Raw genomic sequence first — 17016 nt, forward strand, 5'->3', positions numbered from 1 at the left:
TGAATACAAAATGACTCATTTCACACCATCATGATCTATTGTGCAATATGAGCCATGGAACATGTAAATAACTAACTCCTTATTGGCCATACTGTTCCTTAACATAGTCTCCAACAATTGTAACAGCCACCTCTAAAGCATCCACATACACAATTTTTCCCACAGATCAGCACCCATATATCAACACTGCCCCTATTTCACCCACGCACAATCAACACATTGAGTTTGCAACACATTTCCAACAATTTTACTGGCTTTCATGTGGTGACCAATGTTTGCAACTTGTTGAAAACAGATTTTGAAACACAGACATACTATATGCGGAGAAATTATGTTGAAACCATGTGTATCATTGTCGGCAACAGCACTGCAGGCAGCACCACCACTACCACAACAGAGGAACAAAATATAATATGAAATAAAGAAGGTTTCAACATACTCTGCCATATAGCTTAAATGATATGCAGAATAGTTATTGAAACAGCGTTCTTCCACACTGTAGAGTAACATGTTTTGTATGTGGTAGCACACTAACTGAATAATTTGGAGGAAACAGAAGGGATTTTACAGTTTAGCACATAATCAACTATGGAACACAAAAATTAAAGGTATAACTCTACATTATGAATCTGGTAACACCATGTAAACATTGAGGAGGAGCATTTACTGCAAGTGGCAACTCGCAAAACATTTAACTATTATTTTTCTAACTACCCATCACAATGAGCTTTGCAAAGTGAGATGATATGAGAGATTATGTTCTTTGCTTAATAGGTAGTAATGTTTTCAAAACCAATTATCCTGTTTCATCCTCAAGACCATATGGTACTGTGCTGAGTTCTTGCCATAAGGACAAATATCCATAAAAAAGGAGTGTGAATACAAAAATGTACAAAATAATTAAATTCAGTAAAGCTCAAGCATGCGCTTGTTACAGTACACAGTTTGATAGTTTATTATGTTCTCTGCCAGACAGAAAGATGAGATTATTAATTTGTAATGATTTTAATTTAAATTTTTAATTTAAATTTAAACAAGTAGAAGTTTAAATACATGTCTAATGGATTGTAAGATCGCAATGCACAGTTAGTCACAATATGTAACTTAGTTCCATAAACAGTTCAAAAATACTCAAATAAAACAGTTAGGTCTATTAATGAAAAAAAAAAACACTGAAGATTTTAAAGACAATTCTAGCCTAATGCTAGATTGATATTCAACAATTTGTTTGTATCCAATTTTTAAAGCAATATTTTTAAGAAGGTAATTTAATTCAATACTCAGAAGAACCTGGAATTGCTATAAGTATCAGACAGTCTTCTCAAAAAAAAAAAAAAAAAAAAAAAAAAAAAAAAAAAAAAAAAAAAACCACCCTCACATGGAATATTGTAAAAAAAAAAGGAGAGAGAGAGAGAGAGGTGAGAAAATTAGAACAAATAATTTCAGAAGATAAAACAGTACACCAAAGAAGGGATACAGAGGACATTTAGTGAAATAAAAATTAATCTCCTTGTCTGAAATAAGGAAGATCATTAAATATTATATTATGAAATGAGTAATATCTCCAGTAAACCTGCCCAGGTAGCTGAGTACGTTAAGTTACGGCGTTCACTTCTGCAATGTGGGAGGTGCACTAGCCCTGGATTGAACTCACCTTGCAACCTCTTGCATGCTGCATCCGTCGAAGAGCCCATGGGCATCTGTCGTTCATCTTGTCAAGAAGTAGGAAGACTCCTAGCATGATTACTGGGCATTAAATGCTCCAACCATACCTGACCAGTACCTGGTACCATTCCTACGCAGCTACAACAATGCACTGGCTGGAGCTACAGTATCTAGGATGATCGAATGTGCCAAGTCTTTCACCCAGAGTCCTGTCACAGCTGAGGACATCCAGAAGACTACCATCATCACATGATTCAGCATGAGAGTGGCTTTATCTACGTCTACATGCATGCTCTGCAAACCACTGTGAAGTGCATGGCAGAAAGTACATCCCATTGCACCAGTTGTTAGGGCTTTTTTCCATTCCTTTCACTTATGGAGTACTGGAAGGATGATTGTTTAACTGCCTCTGTGCGCGCCATATTTAGTCCAATCTTGTCCTCACAATTCCTGTGGAAGCGATATGTATGGGGTCGTAGTACAGGGTTATTACAAATTATTGAAGCGATTTCACAGCTCTACAATAACTTTATTATTTGAGATATTTTCACAATGCTGTGCACACACATACAAAAACTCAAAAAGTTTTTTTAGGCATTCACAAATGTTCGATATGTGCCCCTTTAGTGATTCGGCAGACATCAAGCCGATAATCAAGTTCCTCCCACACTCGGCACAGCATGTCCCCACCAATGAGTTCGAAAGCATCGTTGATGCGAGCTCACAGTTCTGACACGTTTGTTGGTAGAGGAGGTTTAAACACTGAATCTTTCACATAACCCCACAGAAAGAAATCGCATGGGGTTAAGTCGGGAGAGCGTGGAGGCCATGACATGAATTGTTGATCATGATCTCCACCACGACCGATCCATCGGTTTTCCAATTTCTTGTTTAAGAAATGCTTCTGCTTTAGCCTTTTCCATAAGATTTTCCAAACCGTCGGCTGTGGTACGTTTAGCTCCCTGCTTGCTTTATTTGTCGACTTCCGCGGCTACGCGTGAAACTTGCCCGCACGCGTTCAACCGTTTCTTCGCTCACTGCAGGCCGACCCGTTGATTTCCCCTTACAGAGGCATCCAGAAGCTTTAAACTGTGCATGCCATCGCCGAATGGAGTTAGCAGTTGGTGGATCTTTGTTGAACTTCGTCCTGAAGTGTCGTTGCACTGTTATGACTGACTGATGTGAGTGCATTTCAAGCACGACATACGCTTTCTCGGCTCCTGTCGCCATTTTGTCTCACTGCGCTCTCGAGCGCTCTGGCGACAGAAACCTGAAGTGCGGCTTCAGCCGAACAAAACTTTATGAGTTTTTCTACGTATCTGTAGTGTGTCGTGACCATATGTCAATGAATGGAGCTACAGTGAATTTATGAAATCGCTTCAATCATTTGTAATAGCCCTGTATATTCCTAGAGTCATTGTTCAATCCCGGTCCCTGAAACTTTGTAAGCAAGCTTTCTCATGATAGTGTACATCTATCTTCAAGAGTCTACCAGCTCGGTTCTTTCAGCATCTTTGTGACTCTCCTGAATACAAACAAACGTGACCATTCATGCTACCCTTCACTGTATACGTTCAGTATCCGCAGTCAGTCCTATCTGGTATGGGTTTCACATACTTGAGCAATATTCTAAAATGAGTCATACGAGTGACTTTTAAGCAACCTTCTTTATAGACTGATTGCATTTCCCTAATATTTTACCAATACACCAAAGTCTGTTACTTACTTCACCCACGACTAAGCCTATGTGATTGTTCAATTTCATGTCCATACAAAATGTTACCCCCAGCTATTTGTATGAGTTTACTAATTCCAGTTGTGTCTCACTGATATTATAGTCATAGGATATAATACTTTTTATGTTTTGTGAAGTGCGCAATTTAACATTTCTGAAATTTAAAGCATGTTTCCAATATTGGCACCACTTTGAAATCTTATCGAGATCTGACTGAATATTTGTGGGAGTTCCTTTCAAATTGTACTTTATTATGCATGATGTTCATTTTAAATTGAGATGACAAAGTATCTCAAAAATGACTCATTGTAGGAAAAAAATGTGTTTTAGGTGAAAAGTTAATATTAGTCTGTGCTACAACTGGCCAACTCCTAACCATCCCTCCTGCATTGTATTTTCAAATGGAAACCCCACCATTTTTACTGCATATTTGGATTTTGCGCCAAAAACTGCATATGATAAACTCAAACCATTGTTTTCTGTTCCTGGTAGATGGTACTGTAGTCAGAAAGTATCAAGTGTGCCTGTTTTTGCAATTAAGAACCGACACATTTGATTCTACATTTCATTTATGATGTAATTGTAAACCTTTGATATTCATGTTTGAAGTTTACTTGAGTGTTGCAAATCTGATTTTACTGTACAATATGATTAACTGTTTTAATGTCTGGTTAGAAACTATGTTTAGCATGATCCAGATACAACGGAATGGAGGTAATAGTTTTCTGCTCCCATTTGGATGCTCGATATTGGTGGCTACCCTTGCCTCTTACCATTGAGGTACTTGAATTTGGTGATTCCTTTTGCCTCTCAGCATTGGGGTGCCTGATTTCAGTGAGCATGCAAGTGTTTACAGGATTTGTGCGTATATCTGTGGCAGGTGTGCCTGCAACTATCACTACATGGAAATTTTATTTTATTATTACAAGAGTTGTGGTTTGTATTCTGCCTGTAGCCACATAGAAGCCAGTGCAAGGGGTACAGTGGTTGGATGAAACACATCCTGAAGCAACCCAGCATGTGCGCTACCTCCACACTGGTAATGTGACAATTCGTTTGGCCAGGTATTCAGAGGGACTGCAAGACCTGGGTCTGCACATGCCTCAACTGTTGGTGTGCCAAGATTGGCTGCCATATACATGCCCCTGTCACCCCTGTCACCATCTTCCAGATGTCAGGTATTGCTTCACCTACATTCACGTGGACATTGTTGGCTCTCTACCATACTCTGACATCTGCCACTATCTTCTCACCATTGTGGACAGGTTCACCTACTGGCCTGAGACAATGTCAACAACTGACATCACTGCCACCACAGTAGCCATTGTCTTCGTCTCCAAGTGGATTTCCCATTTTAGTTGTCCATACCCTGTCACAATGGACTGTGGGCACCAATTTACATCTGCCCTCCTTCACACATTGACATGCCTCTATGGGGTTGACCTGCACTTGACATTGATGTACCATCCAGTTGCAAACGGTGTGGTGGAACAACTCCACCATATCTTGAAGGCCACCATCACCTGCCCCAACAACAGGTGGACCACTGTCCTGCCTCTGGTACTTTTCGGCCTCAGTGTCCCTCACGAGGCTGATCTGGATGTTGGCTGATGACCTTGTCTAAAGCCAGCCACTTGCTGTACTGAGCAACTTCCTGGAACCCGCTGACCCTCCCGCATGATGTCATGCTCGAGTTTGTTGCTGGCTTGCAGGCCTGCACGGCTCTCCTGCAACATCCTCCCTTTGCCCCCCTGCCCCCTCCCTCCATCCCATCCCTCCCCCCAGCAACATGGCATATGCAGGACATTCTTCGACCTCACTTCATGCACTCATGTCATACTTCGTATCAACATTCAATCAACCCCTGCTTTGCCAGCACTACTCTATCCCCCACTCGGACCTTCACCCTACATCTTTACAACACCCTTACCAGCATATTGATCGATAGGATGAGGCCCACATATATGGTGCCTGACTACACACCATGTAGCCCAACCACCATCCTTGTCAACATCACACAGGCGCCCGTGACTGGTGAAGCTGGCGCCACTGCTACATCGCTTGAAGCACTCCACAGCCAACTCCCCTGAGACACCAGCCAGCCACACCAATGCTGAGGACACCTCCAGAAACTCACCAAAGTACCCAGGTGCTGCACCCGATGCTTCCCCTGCACCATCAGCTGCCAACAACACAGGTTCCAGTATCCCAGAGGTCTGGGATGCTCACACCCCTGCCCCTCTACCTCTCCTGCAGCATATGCCCAATGGAACAAATTAACCTCCATTGCTCCAATAACCGATTAAACCCTGAAGTTGCACCACTACTTGATGCCTTCACCATATCTGCAGTGTGCTATTTCACAGCAGTTTGCCCCAGACCTGCCACCACCAATCCTCACACCAGAGACACCAGTGATTCACTCTCACACTGTCCAGAGCATGCATTTTCAGTTGTCAGATATAGCCATTTGGCTCCTGCCTCTGCTGCACTGCACTGGCAAACTCACCCAGAAACTGCTCACTGTGTGCACAGCCCCAGACACATGCCGCACTCCAGCCACCTTACCCTTGTTGCATTGCACCAGCTGATCTGGCTCTGCATCCATCACCCAGTGCACTGTCGGCTGACACATTGCGTGCACTCACTGCCAGCATCTCGCTGACCTACCTTGTCATGCAATGGCTTGGCACAACTGATAGTCATCCGCCTCACATCACTCACTTCCTTGACCAGTAACCGCAATGTCGATGCCACTGCACTCAGCGTCACTGCTGATGCAACACGTTCTTCCACCAGTATCAGCCTCCGTTATCACAACCTGGCTCCTCCTCCGCTTTTGTGGGAATTTGATCCTGTGAATGCACCGTAATGGATATACCACATGGCTACGGACTTCAAGTCTCAAATAGTGCTATAAATTGGACCAAGTCCATCCTCAAAAGCAGCATGTTACATAAAACAGTGCTCCACACTGCAAGACATTCTCTACGACTGTCTAGTGCATATGCTCATGTGGATACTAGTGAGATTCGAGCTCCTGCCCATCACGGCCAGTATGCTCATGTGAAGAATGTTTATCATTCTATTGAATCCCGGTTTAGTCTCTTCCCCATGAGAGGCATTAACCAGAATTTGTGTCAGTTCTGGCAGACACTGAGTGACTAATTAGGAATCGCCTCCAACATGATTTGTAAAGCTCCTATTTCAAACTCCTATAAGAGACATGATATTTTTTCTCTGCACTTCATGGTATGAAAACATTTGGGAGGGTGACCGCTCAGATCAACCTCTGGTCATCGAGATTTAGGTTTTCCATGATTTTCCTAAATTGCTAAAAGTAAATGGCAGGCTGGTTCCTGTAACAGGGCTCGGCCAATTTCCTTCCCTAATCTGAGTTTGTTCTCCATCTCTAATGACCTCATTAGTGGGGCATTAAATCCTTATGTTCCTTACTTCTTTTGAGAAGCCAGTTTACTCCAGGGCCATCACCCACCTGTGCAGCTACGGGATACTTAGTCAATTACAGTGTGGATTTCAAAAGGCCACTCTACTGAGACAGCTGTTTATACATTTACTGAGCACTAACAACATCTTGAAATGATAAAATAACACCTATTGAGATCTCTTGTGGCTTATGGAAGGCATTTGATTGTGTCAGTCATATTATTCTATTAAGGTAGTTAAGGTTTTTAAAGAATTTGCAGTTCAGCACATCCCTGGCTTAGTTTTTATTTAAGAAACAGAATGCAGAAAGTTACCCTTGGCCATTTGAGTAATGCAAAGGAGGATGCCACATCATCTGCTTGGGGAAAAACTACAAGGGGAGCCTCACACTTTGACAAATAAATAAAAAGGGTAGAAAGTTCTAAGCTCAAAGTGTGCATATTGATGAAAAATTAAACTGGAAAAACCATTTAATAGAAGAGCTAAAATATTTAGGTTTAGATACATTTGCCATAAGAAATAATTGCCAACTTTGGTGTTCTAGAAGTCAATAAGTTAACATATTTTACATATTTTCATTTACCGATACCTTGCGAGATAATATTCTGAGGGAATACCTCACATAAGTGACAGTATTTTCTGCACATTTATTTTGGATTTTGGACATATTTTAAACTTACTTCATATCTTTGTGGGCACAACTACAAATAATGAAAACAACACTATATTTATATTTGATATGTTCTTCAGATGCATCTACACGGTGCATAACAGTCGGCTACAGGTGAGTGATTGCCTTTCATAAATTTTGTTTATTGTTTTCATCCAGGAATTTCCAGTAGTGAAATATTGTGAAAAATTTTGCAGCTGTTTCATAAAGCCTTAAATATTTTCTGTTTCAGGTTGCACACTTGCAGAACCACTCGTTTGTTGCATTTTAAACTGACGGAAATTAGACAAAGGTTTGTGCAATTATTTATCTGTTAGAAAGGAGCAGCTTGTTATTCATTCTGCTTTTATACAATCATTTATCCCCACCTTAATGATCTTGACATTGGAGGTAGTGTTTGAATCCCTCTACCGCACCCTGTTTTAAGTTTTTTGTGAATTCTCCAAATCTCTACAGATGAATGCAAAAAAAGAAGAAACTATGACTGATTCCTTCTTTCTGTCCTCTCCAACTGAGCTGGTGCTCCATTGCTGGTGGCTTGATAGTCAGTGAGATGTTAAAATACAAACTGCCAACTTTCCTCATATTTCAGCTTTTTAATGTATTATAAGCTTGACTGTTAATGATTTAAGTATATATTTTCAAGTTACACGAATTCCAAATGATGCTCTTTTCATTCATTCACCTTGTTCTGTAGATCACAACAAGAAAGAGGACCTTCAAGGATGTGGAACCAGTCAATGTATACTTTAACAAAGAGGAGCAAACCTTAAAAACATAATTTGTTTAATGTAATGACAATAAACTATCTTTACATCACTTTTGCTATTCATGCTTACGTCAGCAAAACTGAATCAAGTAAATTAGAAAGGAATCTGATACTTTAAAAAACTGCTGCCTCCTCAGTTTACGAAGTACCTGGCTATTGCCTCCTATTGGTAGCTTAACATTTACTTTGTTGGGACATTTGTCCTAGAGTGACCAAACATATATGTCACGAGCAGTGTGGACACTCTTTGGGGCAGTAGAATGAGACTTAAGTGCTTATCTGGACAGTGCGATTGACTAGATGCTTTTTGCTGATTCTCCGTTTTAAGAGGATTCTTGTCATTCAAGTGTTCATCTCTATCGGTAGCTTACTACCATCATAGTGTCCCACTTCCTCCATTGGTGACCCCACATCAACCATGAATATGTGCAAATTTGTCTCCGAACTCAGTTGTGAATTTGTCTCCGAACTCAGTTGTGCTTGCTATGTTCTGACAATGTAGCTGTTGTACATCACATCACATCACATCACCAGGCACCATACCCACACCAATGGATGCCACCCACACGAATGCAGTGCAGGAGCAATATGGACAGTGTGTGAATCCGACTGTGAAAACTGAGTGTGCGAATAATCTGTTTTCATTATGGCTAGCAAGCAGTGGCATGGCACTGCAGCAACAATGGTGGCATATGATGAACCTGTTAATTGACTTAAATCCAGTGAATTTGACAGACTCCTTAGAGTACCTTCTCAATTGTAATCATCTCTCAACACCATGTTTGCATCACCCATGGCTTCCATGACTCACAATTTATTTCAACGTTTGCAATTTGTCACGCGACAACCAACTTAGCATGAACAATTGGCAGCCATCTTGCCTCACACACTTCACAGAAACAGTGCGACCATCAGTAAATTGACATGTTTGGGTGGCACTCAGCTCAAACTGCCACTCTTCAATTCCAAGAATCCGAGCTTGTGGTTCACAATCATTGAGTGCATTTTTCAGACAATGAGCATTTTTGACGAGCAACCATCAGACGCCTGGTGGGCCACTTGGAACTAATTTATGATATCATCAAGTTTCCTCTGGCGGAATATAGACAGTCACATCTCTGGCAGCACCTTCACACCCCTGCTGATCCAGCTCTTATATCAGATGCCATGTAGTTGATCAAGCTACCAACAGACCTACAGCTCACCATGATTGTGAATAAGACAGAGCCAATTGGATGGGGCTTGGTTATGGCTGACAGAATATTCACTCTCATTCGCCACAGCAAAAAGTAACAGTGTCCCAAGATTCGACTCAGTGACGCATGTGGCAGATCCCACACCTTGCACTGCATGAATGCAGCCAGCTGGACATAAAGAGACACAATCACTACAAACCACAGTGCTCCCTGCTGCCTACGCAGCAATGTTCACCAGCACCTGAAGTTATAAACGTAAAAGTGTCATGCATTCTGCACTGACTCCAGGTCCTGCTGTCTGCTGGTATCATATGCAATTTGGCAATGCTGCACACAAATATCAGGACCCTTGCGGGTACCAAAATTCCATGAGCAGGTCGCAATAAGCACTCCGACCCACAACACCTCACCAAATCACTTTCAGCCCATCAGAATATCTAACACACACATGCCTGTCTCAGCTGCTGCTCTTGGATATCTTCTCGGATAAAGCATCAAACCAGCATACACCATGCCAACACAGATGGCACCAACCACTGAACAGCCACCCCAAGGTCAGACAACTGCAGTGTGAAACTTCCTGGCAGATTAAAACTGTGTGCCCGACCGAGACTCGAACTCGGGACCTTTGCCTTTCGCGGGCAAGTGCTCTACCAACTGAGCTACCGAAGCATGACTCACGCTCGGTACTCACAGCTTTACTTCTGCCAGTACCTCGTCTCCTACCTTCCAAACTTTACAGAAGCACACTCCGCTGCAGAGTGAAAATCTCATTCTGGGAACTGCAGTGTGCTGTGTCTATTAACAATGCTCGTGACCTCGCCACCCTCATGCATACATGCATGCACATCTGTGCTGTTTGTGACAGAAAAATGCATCTCATAGCAACCACAGATGGACCCCAGTTAAAAAAAACCATGACAGTTAGCCACTGTAGATCTAAAACTTCCCAAATCTGTAGTTAATGAATTCCTTCAAATGGAATTGTTTGCCCTTCAGATTATCCCTGGGCCTCCAGAAATCAAGCTTATTCCTAGGAAGATGGTTCTACCAGATTGTGTGGTGGTTCAGGTTCTCACTTCTCAAACAGCTCATGACAGCTACCCCCTTCTCAAGGCACAGGATCTCATGCACACCCTCACAGCACTACAATTTTCAGCACAGTCGATTTCAAGCATGCCTACCCACAAATACCGATTCACCCCAATGACATCCAAAAGACTGCCATTATAACTCTGTTTGCACTATTGGGCATCTCTTTATGCCATATGGGCATAAAAAATGTTGCGCAGACTTAGCAGTGGTTCATTGATTGTCTCCTCTTCTGCTTCCCCTTCTGCTATAGTTATCTTGATGACATACTCACTTTTCACATTCCGGAGTTCTTATCACGCTGTAGAAGGGTGAAGTGGTCATTAATGAGCTGAGATAACAACTTCAGCAGATGGAAGTCATCATTCTCAGGCACACTCTTTAACACTCCTGGTATCAAACTGACAACTAAATGTATGCTGGTTGTGCCAGACCTTCCTTGCCTGGAAACATACCACAACCTATGGTGAGTCCTTGGGATTCTCAACTTTTACTGCCAACACCTCCCACTGGCAGCCAAGTTGCAGATCCCAGTAATAAATGTTTCGAAAAGCAGTGATAAACACGAGAAAAGGAAATTACCTTGGACCCCAGAAATGATGGAAACGTTTCGCCACTCTGATAATTGCCTCATTCAAGCTGTTGTATTGGCACACCGACAAATGACTGCACAACTGATACTTGAAATGATATGAGTGCACTGCAATTGGAGCAGTTCTTCAACAGATTGTTAATAGTGTGCCACAATCACTTTACTTTTCCTTCAAGAAACTATCAGCCATGCAATGGAAATAGTCAGAATTAATCCGTAAGCTGCTCATAATTTACTCAACTGTGGGTTTTTTCAATGAAGTCACTGAAGGCTGCCAGGTAACAATATTTACAGATCATAAGCCCTTGATCAATGCCATTTGTAACTCACAACAGACACCAGCCCCTGATGTTTCCATCATTTCAATCTTACCGGCCAATACACAACTGACAAATTAAACATGCATGGTGGTGGTAATACCATTGCCTATTATTTCTCATGTGGTTCTGCAATCTCCCTACAATATGAATATTAATATATAGCACAAGAATAAACAAATGATCCTGCCATCACTCAGCTACTCACTGATGGAAGTACTTTGCCTTCGACAACCACCATATTACTGTGTGACGTCCGTCCCTGTGGGGAAACTATGACCATCGGTCTCCCTCAACATGCGACACGTGGTATTTGGTGGATTTCACAACTTTAGTCACCCTGATGCCAGGGCAAGAAATGGCTGATTACAGACTGTTTTGTGTGGCATAGTAAAACAGGACTGTTGACTCTAGGCATGATGCTGTTTACCCTGCGAACAGAACAAAGCAGGGCGTAATGCTTAACCTCTATTAGGTAACTTTCTCATGTCAACAGGACATTACAAACATGTCCACATTGACATTGTCAGGCAACTCCCGAATTAAAAGGAGTTCGTTACATTCTCTTTACCATTGATAGAAAGACTCACTGGGGGAGGTGGCCTCCTCCTATGATATCAGGGCAGACATCCTCGCAGAGACTTTTGTCAGACAATAGATTGTATGCTTTTGTGTACCTGACCATATTATGACTGAGCAGGACAGACAGTTTGAGTCAGCCCTTTTCAACACTCTTTGCTGCCTCTGTGGTATCGACCATATGCACACCACTGCTTACCACTCATAAAGCAATGGCCTGGTGCAGAGCTGGCATAGAGCAATGAAAGCAGCTTCATGTGCCATAGGGTCTCATGGACTGAGGCACTTCCATGGCTCCTAATAGGCATGTGGGCTGCATATGAAGAAGACCTTCAGGTTTCGCTTGACAAAGCAGTGTATGGAGAACCCTTGTACTCCTTGCAGATTATACTCTGCGCACAGCTGACATCAGCGAGTTTAGTATTTCACAATGGGTAAGTGCATCAAAAATCACATCCACACAAACAGATCGCCCTGTTGATGCCACATTCTGCACTAAAGATAGTCATCAAAGAGATCTCAAACACTGTGACTGGGTGATCTTGCCTAATGACACAATACGTCCCATATTGCAACCTCCTTACTTGGGACCATAAAAAGTGCTCAAATCTGGAATGTATACCTCTGACATTTTGATTAGCATGAAACTTACCATTGTCCTCCTTGACTGCCTCAGACTGGCACAGATACTGGAAGATGGACCTCCTGCATTGTCGCTGGATGATGATGATCCTCACCTCAGCAACCACTACACCAACACATACTACACAACACTTCAGCTGCCACAAGAGTTATGAAATGCTGTTGCATCTCCACACAAGCTGACTGACCCATCCATACCTCCAATGTCATGGTACTGTTGCACCAGATGACCACCACAACACCTCATCTCCTGTCACCTGTACAGCATCTGCTGCGCTACTTCTTCCTCTGTGAGAAATGGTCCGATCATGCCAAGCTCAAGCACTAGCCACGATGTGATTGGTCACATATATTCCTGCATGCTCCATGACAAATGGACCGGTCAGGCCCTCTGCAGACATTACAAATAGCCCGACTGGTCCCACACATCTGTGCTACTGTAAACAACAGTAGTACACAGTCCTCCCATTCCTATTGATCCCCTTTGCGGCTCTCCTGCATCCTGTCAAAGAGGCTCACTCTTGGCGGATGTCTTCAACCATCTCAATCTTGTCTGCCTCAATACCGGCGCCCCGACTTTCCTCTCGGACTCTACTCATACCTACTCCCACTTGGACCTCTCGATCTGTTCTACCACTCTTGCCCGTCGGTTCGAGTGGTATGTCCTTTCTGACACCTATTCGAGCGACCACTTCCCCTGTGTCGTTCGTCTCCTGCACCACACCCCATCCCCACGTCCTTCGCGCTGGAACATACTGAAAGCTGACTGGGGACTTTACTCCTCCCTGGCGACCTTTCCGGACCACGATTTTCCCAGTTGTGACAGTCAGGTCGAATACCTCACGGCTGTTATTATCCATGCTGCCGAACGTTCCATACCTCGTACTACTTCTTCTTCTTCACGTCGCGTTTCCGTCCCCTGGTGGAACGAGGCTTGTAGGGACGCTATCCATGCTCGACGACGTGCTTTACGCACCTTTCGCCGCCATCCTACGTTGGCGAATTGTATTGAATACAAACGACTCCGAGCGCAATGCCGTAGAGTCATCAAAGACAGCAAAAAAGCTTGCTGGGCCTCTTTCACGAGCTCCTTTACCAGTTTTACTCCCTCTTCCGTTGTTTGGGGTAGCCTGCGCCGGCTGTCGGGCATTAAGGCCCACTCCTCAGTACCTGGCCTGACCTCAGGTAATGAGGTCCTTGTTGATCCTGTGGCTGTCTCCAACGCCTTTGGCCGCTTTTTCGCGGAGGTTTCAAGCTCCGCCCATTACCATCCTGCCTTCCTTCCCAGGAAAGAGGCAGACGAGGCTCGGCGACCTTCCTTCCACTCGCTGAATCTGGAAACTTACAATGCCCCCTTTACTATGCGGGAACTCGAACGTGCGCTTGCACTGTCCCGGTCCTCTGCTCCGGGGCCAGATGCCATTCACGTTCAGATGCTGGCACACCTTTCTCCGGCGGGCAAAAGCTTCCTTCTTCGTACCTACAATCACGTCTGGACCGAAGGTCAGGTCCCCATGCGTTGGCGTGACGCCGTTGTTGTTCCTATACCCAAACCCGGGAATGATAGACACCTTCCTTCTAGTTACCGCCCCATTTCTCTTACAAGCTGTGTCTGTAAGGTGATGGAGCGCATGGTTAATGCTCGGTTAGTTTGGATTCTTGAATCTCGACGACTACTTACTAATGTCCAATGCGGCTTTCGTCGCCGCCGCTCCGCTGTTGACCACCTTGTGACCTTGTCGACATTCATCATGAGCAACTTTTTGCGAAGGCGCCAAACGGTAGCCGTGTTCTTCGACTTGGAGAAGGCTTATGATACCTGTTGGAGAGGAGGTATCCTCCGCACTATGCACAAGTGGGGCCTACGCGGTCGTCTGCCCCTTTTTATTGATTCCTTTTTAACGGATCGAAAGTTTAGGGTACGTGTGGGTTCCGTATTGTCCGACGTCTTCCTCCAGGAGAACGGAGTGCCTCAGGGCTCCGTCTTGAGCGTAGCCCTTTTTGCCATCGCGATCAATCCAATTATGGATTGCATTCCACCTAATGTCTCAGGCTCTCTCTTTGTCGATGACTTCGCGATCTACTGCAGTGCCCAGAGAACATGCCTCCTGGAGCGCTGCCTTCAGCATTGTCTAGACAGCCTCTACTCATGGAGCGTGGCAAATGGCTTCCGGTTCTCTGAAGAGAAGACGGTTTGTATCAACTTTTGGCGATATAAAGCGTTCCTTCCGCCATCCTTACATCTCGGTCCCGTCGTTCTCCCATTCGTGGACACAACTAAGTTTCTAGGGCTCACGTTGGACCGGAAACTGTGTTGGTCTCCACATGTCTCTTATTTGGCGGCCCGTTGTACACGTTCCCTTAATGTCCTCAGAGTTCTTAGCGGTTCATCTTGGGGAGCGGATCGCACTGTCCTGCTTCGCTTGTATCGGTCCATAGTCCGATCGAAGCTGGATTATGGGAGCTTCGTCTACTCGTCCGCTCGGCCATCCCTCTTACGCCGGCTCAACTCCATCCACCATCGGGGGATACGTCTTGCGACCGGAGCCTTCTACACTAGTCCTGTCGAGAGTCTTTATGCTGAAGCTGCCGAGTTACCATTGACCTACCGGCACGACATACTGCTGTGTCGGTATGCCTGCCGGCTGTTTCTATGCCCGAACACCCCTCTTACAAGTCCTTCTTCGCCGATTCTCTCGACCGTCAGTACGGGTTGTATGTGTCTGCCCTGCTGCCCCCCGGAGTCCGCTTCCGTCGCCTGCTTCGACAATTGGATTTTGCCCTCCCTACCACCTTCAGAGAGGGTGAGAGCCCGACACCACCTTGGCTCCAGGCTCCGGTTCGTATTTATCTCGACCTCAGCTCACTCCCGAAGGAGGGTACTCCGGCTGCAGTGTATTGCTCACGGTTTGTCGAACTTCGTGCTCGACTTGCTGGTCACACCTTTATTTACACCGATGGCTCCAAAACTGACGATGGTGTCGGCTGTGCCTTTGTCATCGGGACCGCCACCTTTAAATACCGGCTCCTTGACCAATGTTCCAGCTTTACGGCCGAGCTTTTTGCTCTCCATCAGGCCATTCAGTATGCCCGCCGCCACCGCCATTCATCGTATGTACTCTGCACTGACTCACTCAGTGCTCTTCAGAGCCTTGGGGCTCCCTATCCGGTCCATCCCTTGATTCAACGAATACAGCAGTCCCTCCATTCTTTCGCTGATAATGGCGGTTCTGTCAGCTTTCTGTGGGTCCCCGGACATGTAGGAGTGCCTGGGAATGAGGCTGCGGATGCTGCAGCCAAGGCTGCAGTCCTCCAGCCTCGGCCAGCCTCCCATTGTGTCCCGTCATCTGACGTTTGTGGGGATGTATGTAAGAGGCTTGTGTCCTTGTGGTGGGATGCTTGGTCATCCCTCCAAGGAAACAAGCTCCAGGCAGTAAAACCGCTCCCAACTGCTTGGACAACTTCCTCCCGACCATCTCGGCGCGAGGAGGTCCTTCTGACCAGGTTGCGGATTGGGCATTGCCGGTTTAGCCACCGCTACCTGCTCTCTGGTGACCCAGCCCCGCAGTGCCCTTGTGGTCAGGCATTAACGGTGCGCCATGTTTTATTGTCGTGTCCCCGTTTTAGCCAATTTCGTGTTGTCCTGTCCCTGCCATCTACCTTACCGGATGTTTTAGCTGATGACGCTCGAGCAGCTGCTCGTCTTCTGCGTTTTATAACTTTAACTGGCTTGACCAAAGACATTTAACCTTTTTACTTATTTAATCTGCATCTTTGTCAGGTCCTTTTGATGTCCCCCCATCCCCTTGAGTTTTAGCAGGTTCCTTGTGCTCTAACACCAGTGACTGGGCGCTAATGACCTCAGCAGTTGAGCGCCCTTAAACCCTACCAAAAAAAAAAAAAACATTCCTATTGATGCAAACTGTCCACCACACCTCACTGTGCTCCATACTTCCAGTGGACTCTCTGTGTGGACATTTGTCCAATAGCGATCAAACATCTCTGGCAGTGTGAGAGTCTTTGTAACAGTGCTACATGACTTCAGTGCAAGCTGGACACACAGTTGACTAGATGCTCTGTACTAGTGCTCTGTTTAATGAGGAGTGTTCTTTTGATCAAAGTGTGTCATCTCTATTAGTGGTTTACTACCAGTGTAGTGCAACACTTCCTACAACTTGATTATACTAGAATTTTTCAGAGCATATAGCTATCTGCTTCTGTATGCAGTACATTACTGCTAGTCATACAGCTTTTCTTGCCACGCATCTAACAGAACTTTTTATTCCTTGAATCTAACTGAATGGTTAATCTG

At 44.6% G+C, this 17016-nt stretch overlaps 1 protein-coding gene across 4 annotated transcripts in view; it reads left to right on the forward strand.

Annotated features, from left to right (window-relative positions):
• The window catches only part of LOC124615281 (acyl-coenzyme A diphosphatase NUDT19), an 84260-nt gene that overhangs the window by 1440 nt on the left and 65804 nt on the right, over nt 1-17016 (forward strand). For all 4 annotated transcript variants that reach the window (XM_047143041.1, XM_047143043.1, XM_047143044.1 and 1 more), the window contains exon 2: nt 7750-7809. The gene's annotated coding sequence lies outside the window, so the exon portion shown is untranslated. The remainder of the gene's footprint in view (nt 1-7749; nt 7810-17016) is intronic.

Source organism: Schistocerca americana, chromosome 5 (genome assembly GCF_021461395.2).
Source record: "Schistocerca americana isolate TAMUIC-IGC-003095 chromosome 5, iqSchAmer2.1, whole genome shotgun sequence".
Lineage (NCBI taxonomy): Eukaryota > Metazoa > Arthropoda > Insecta > Orthoptera > Acrididae > Schistocerca > Schistocerca americana.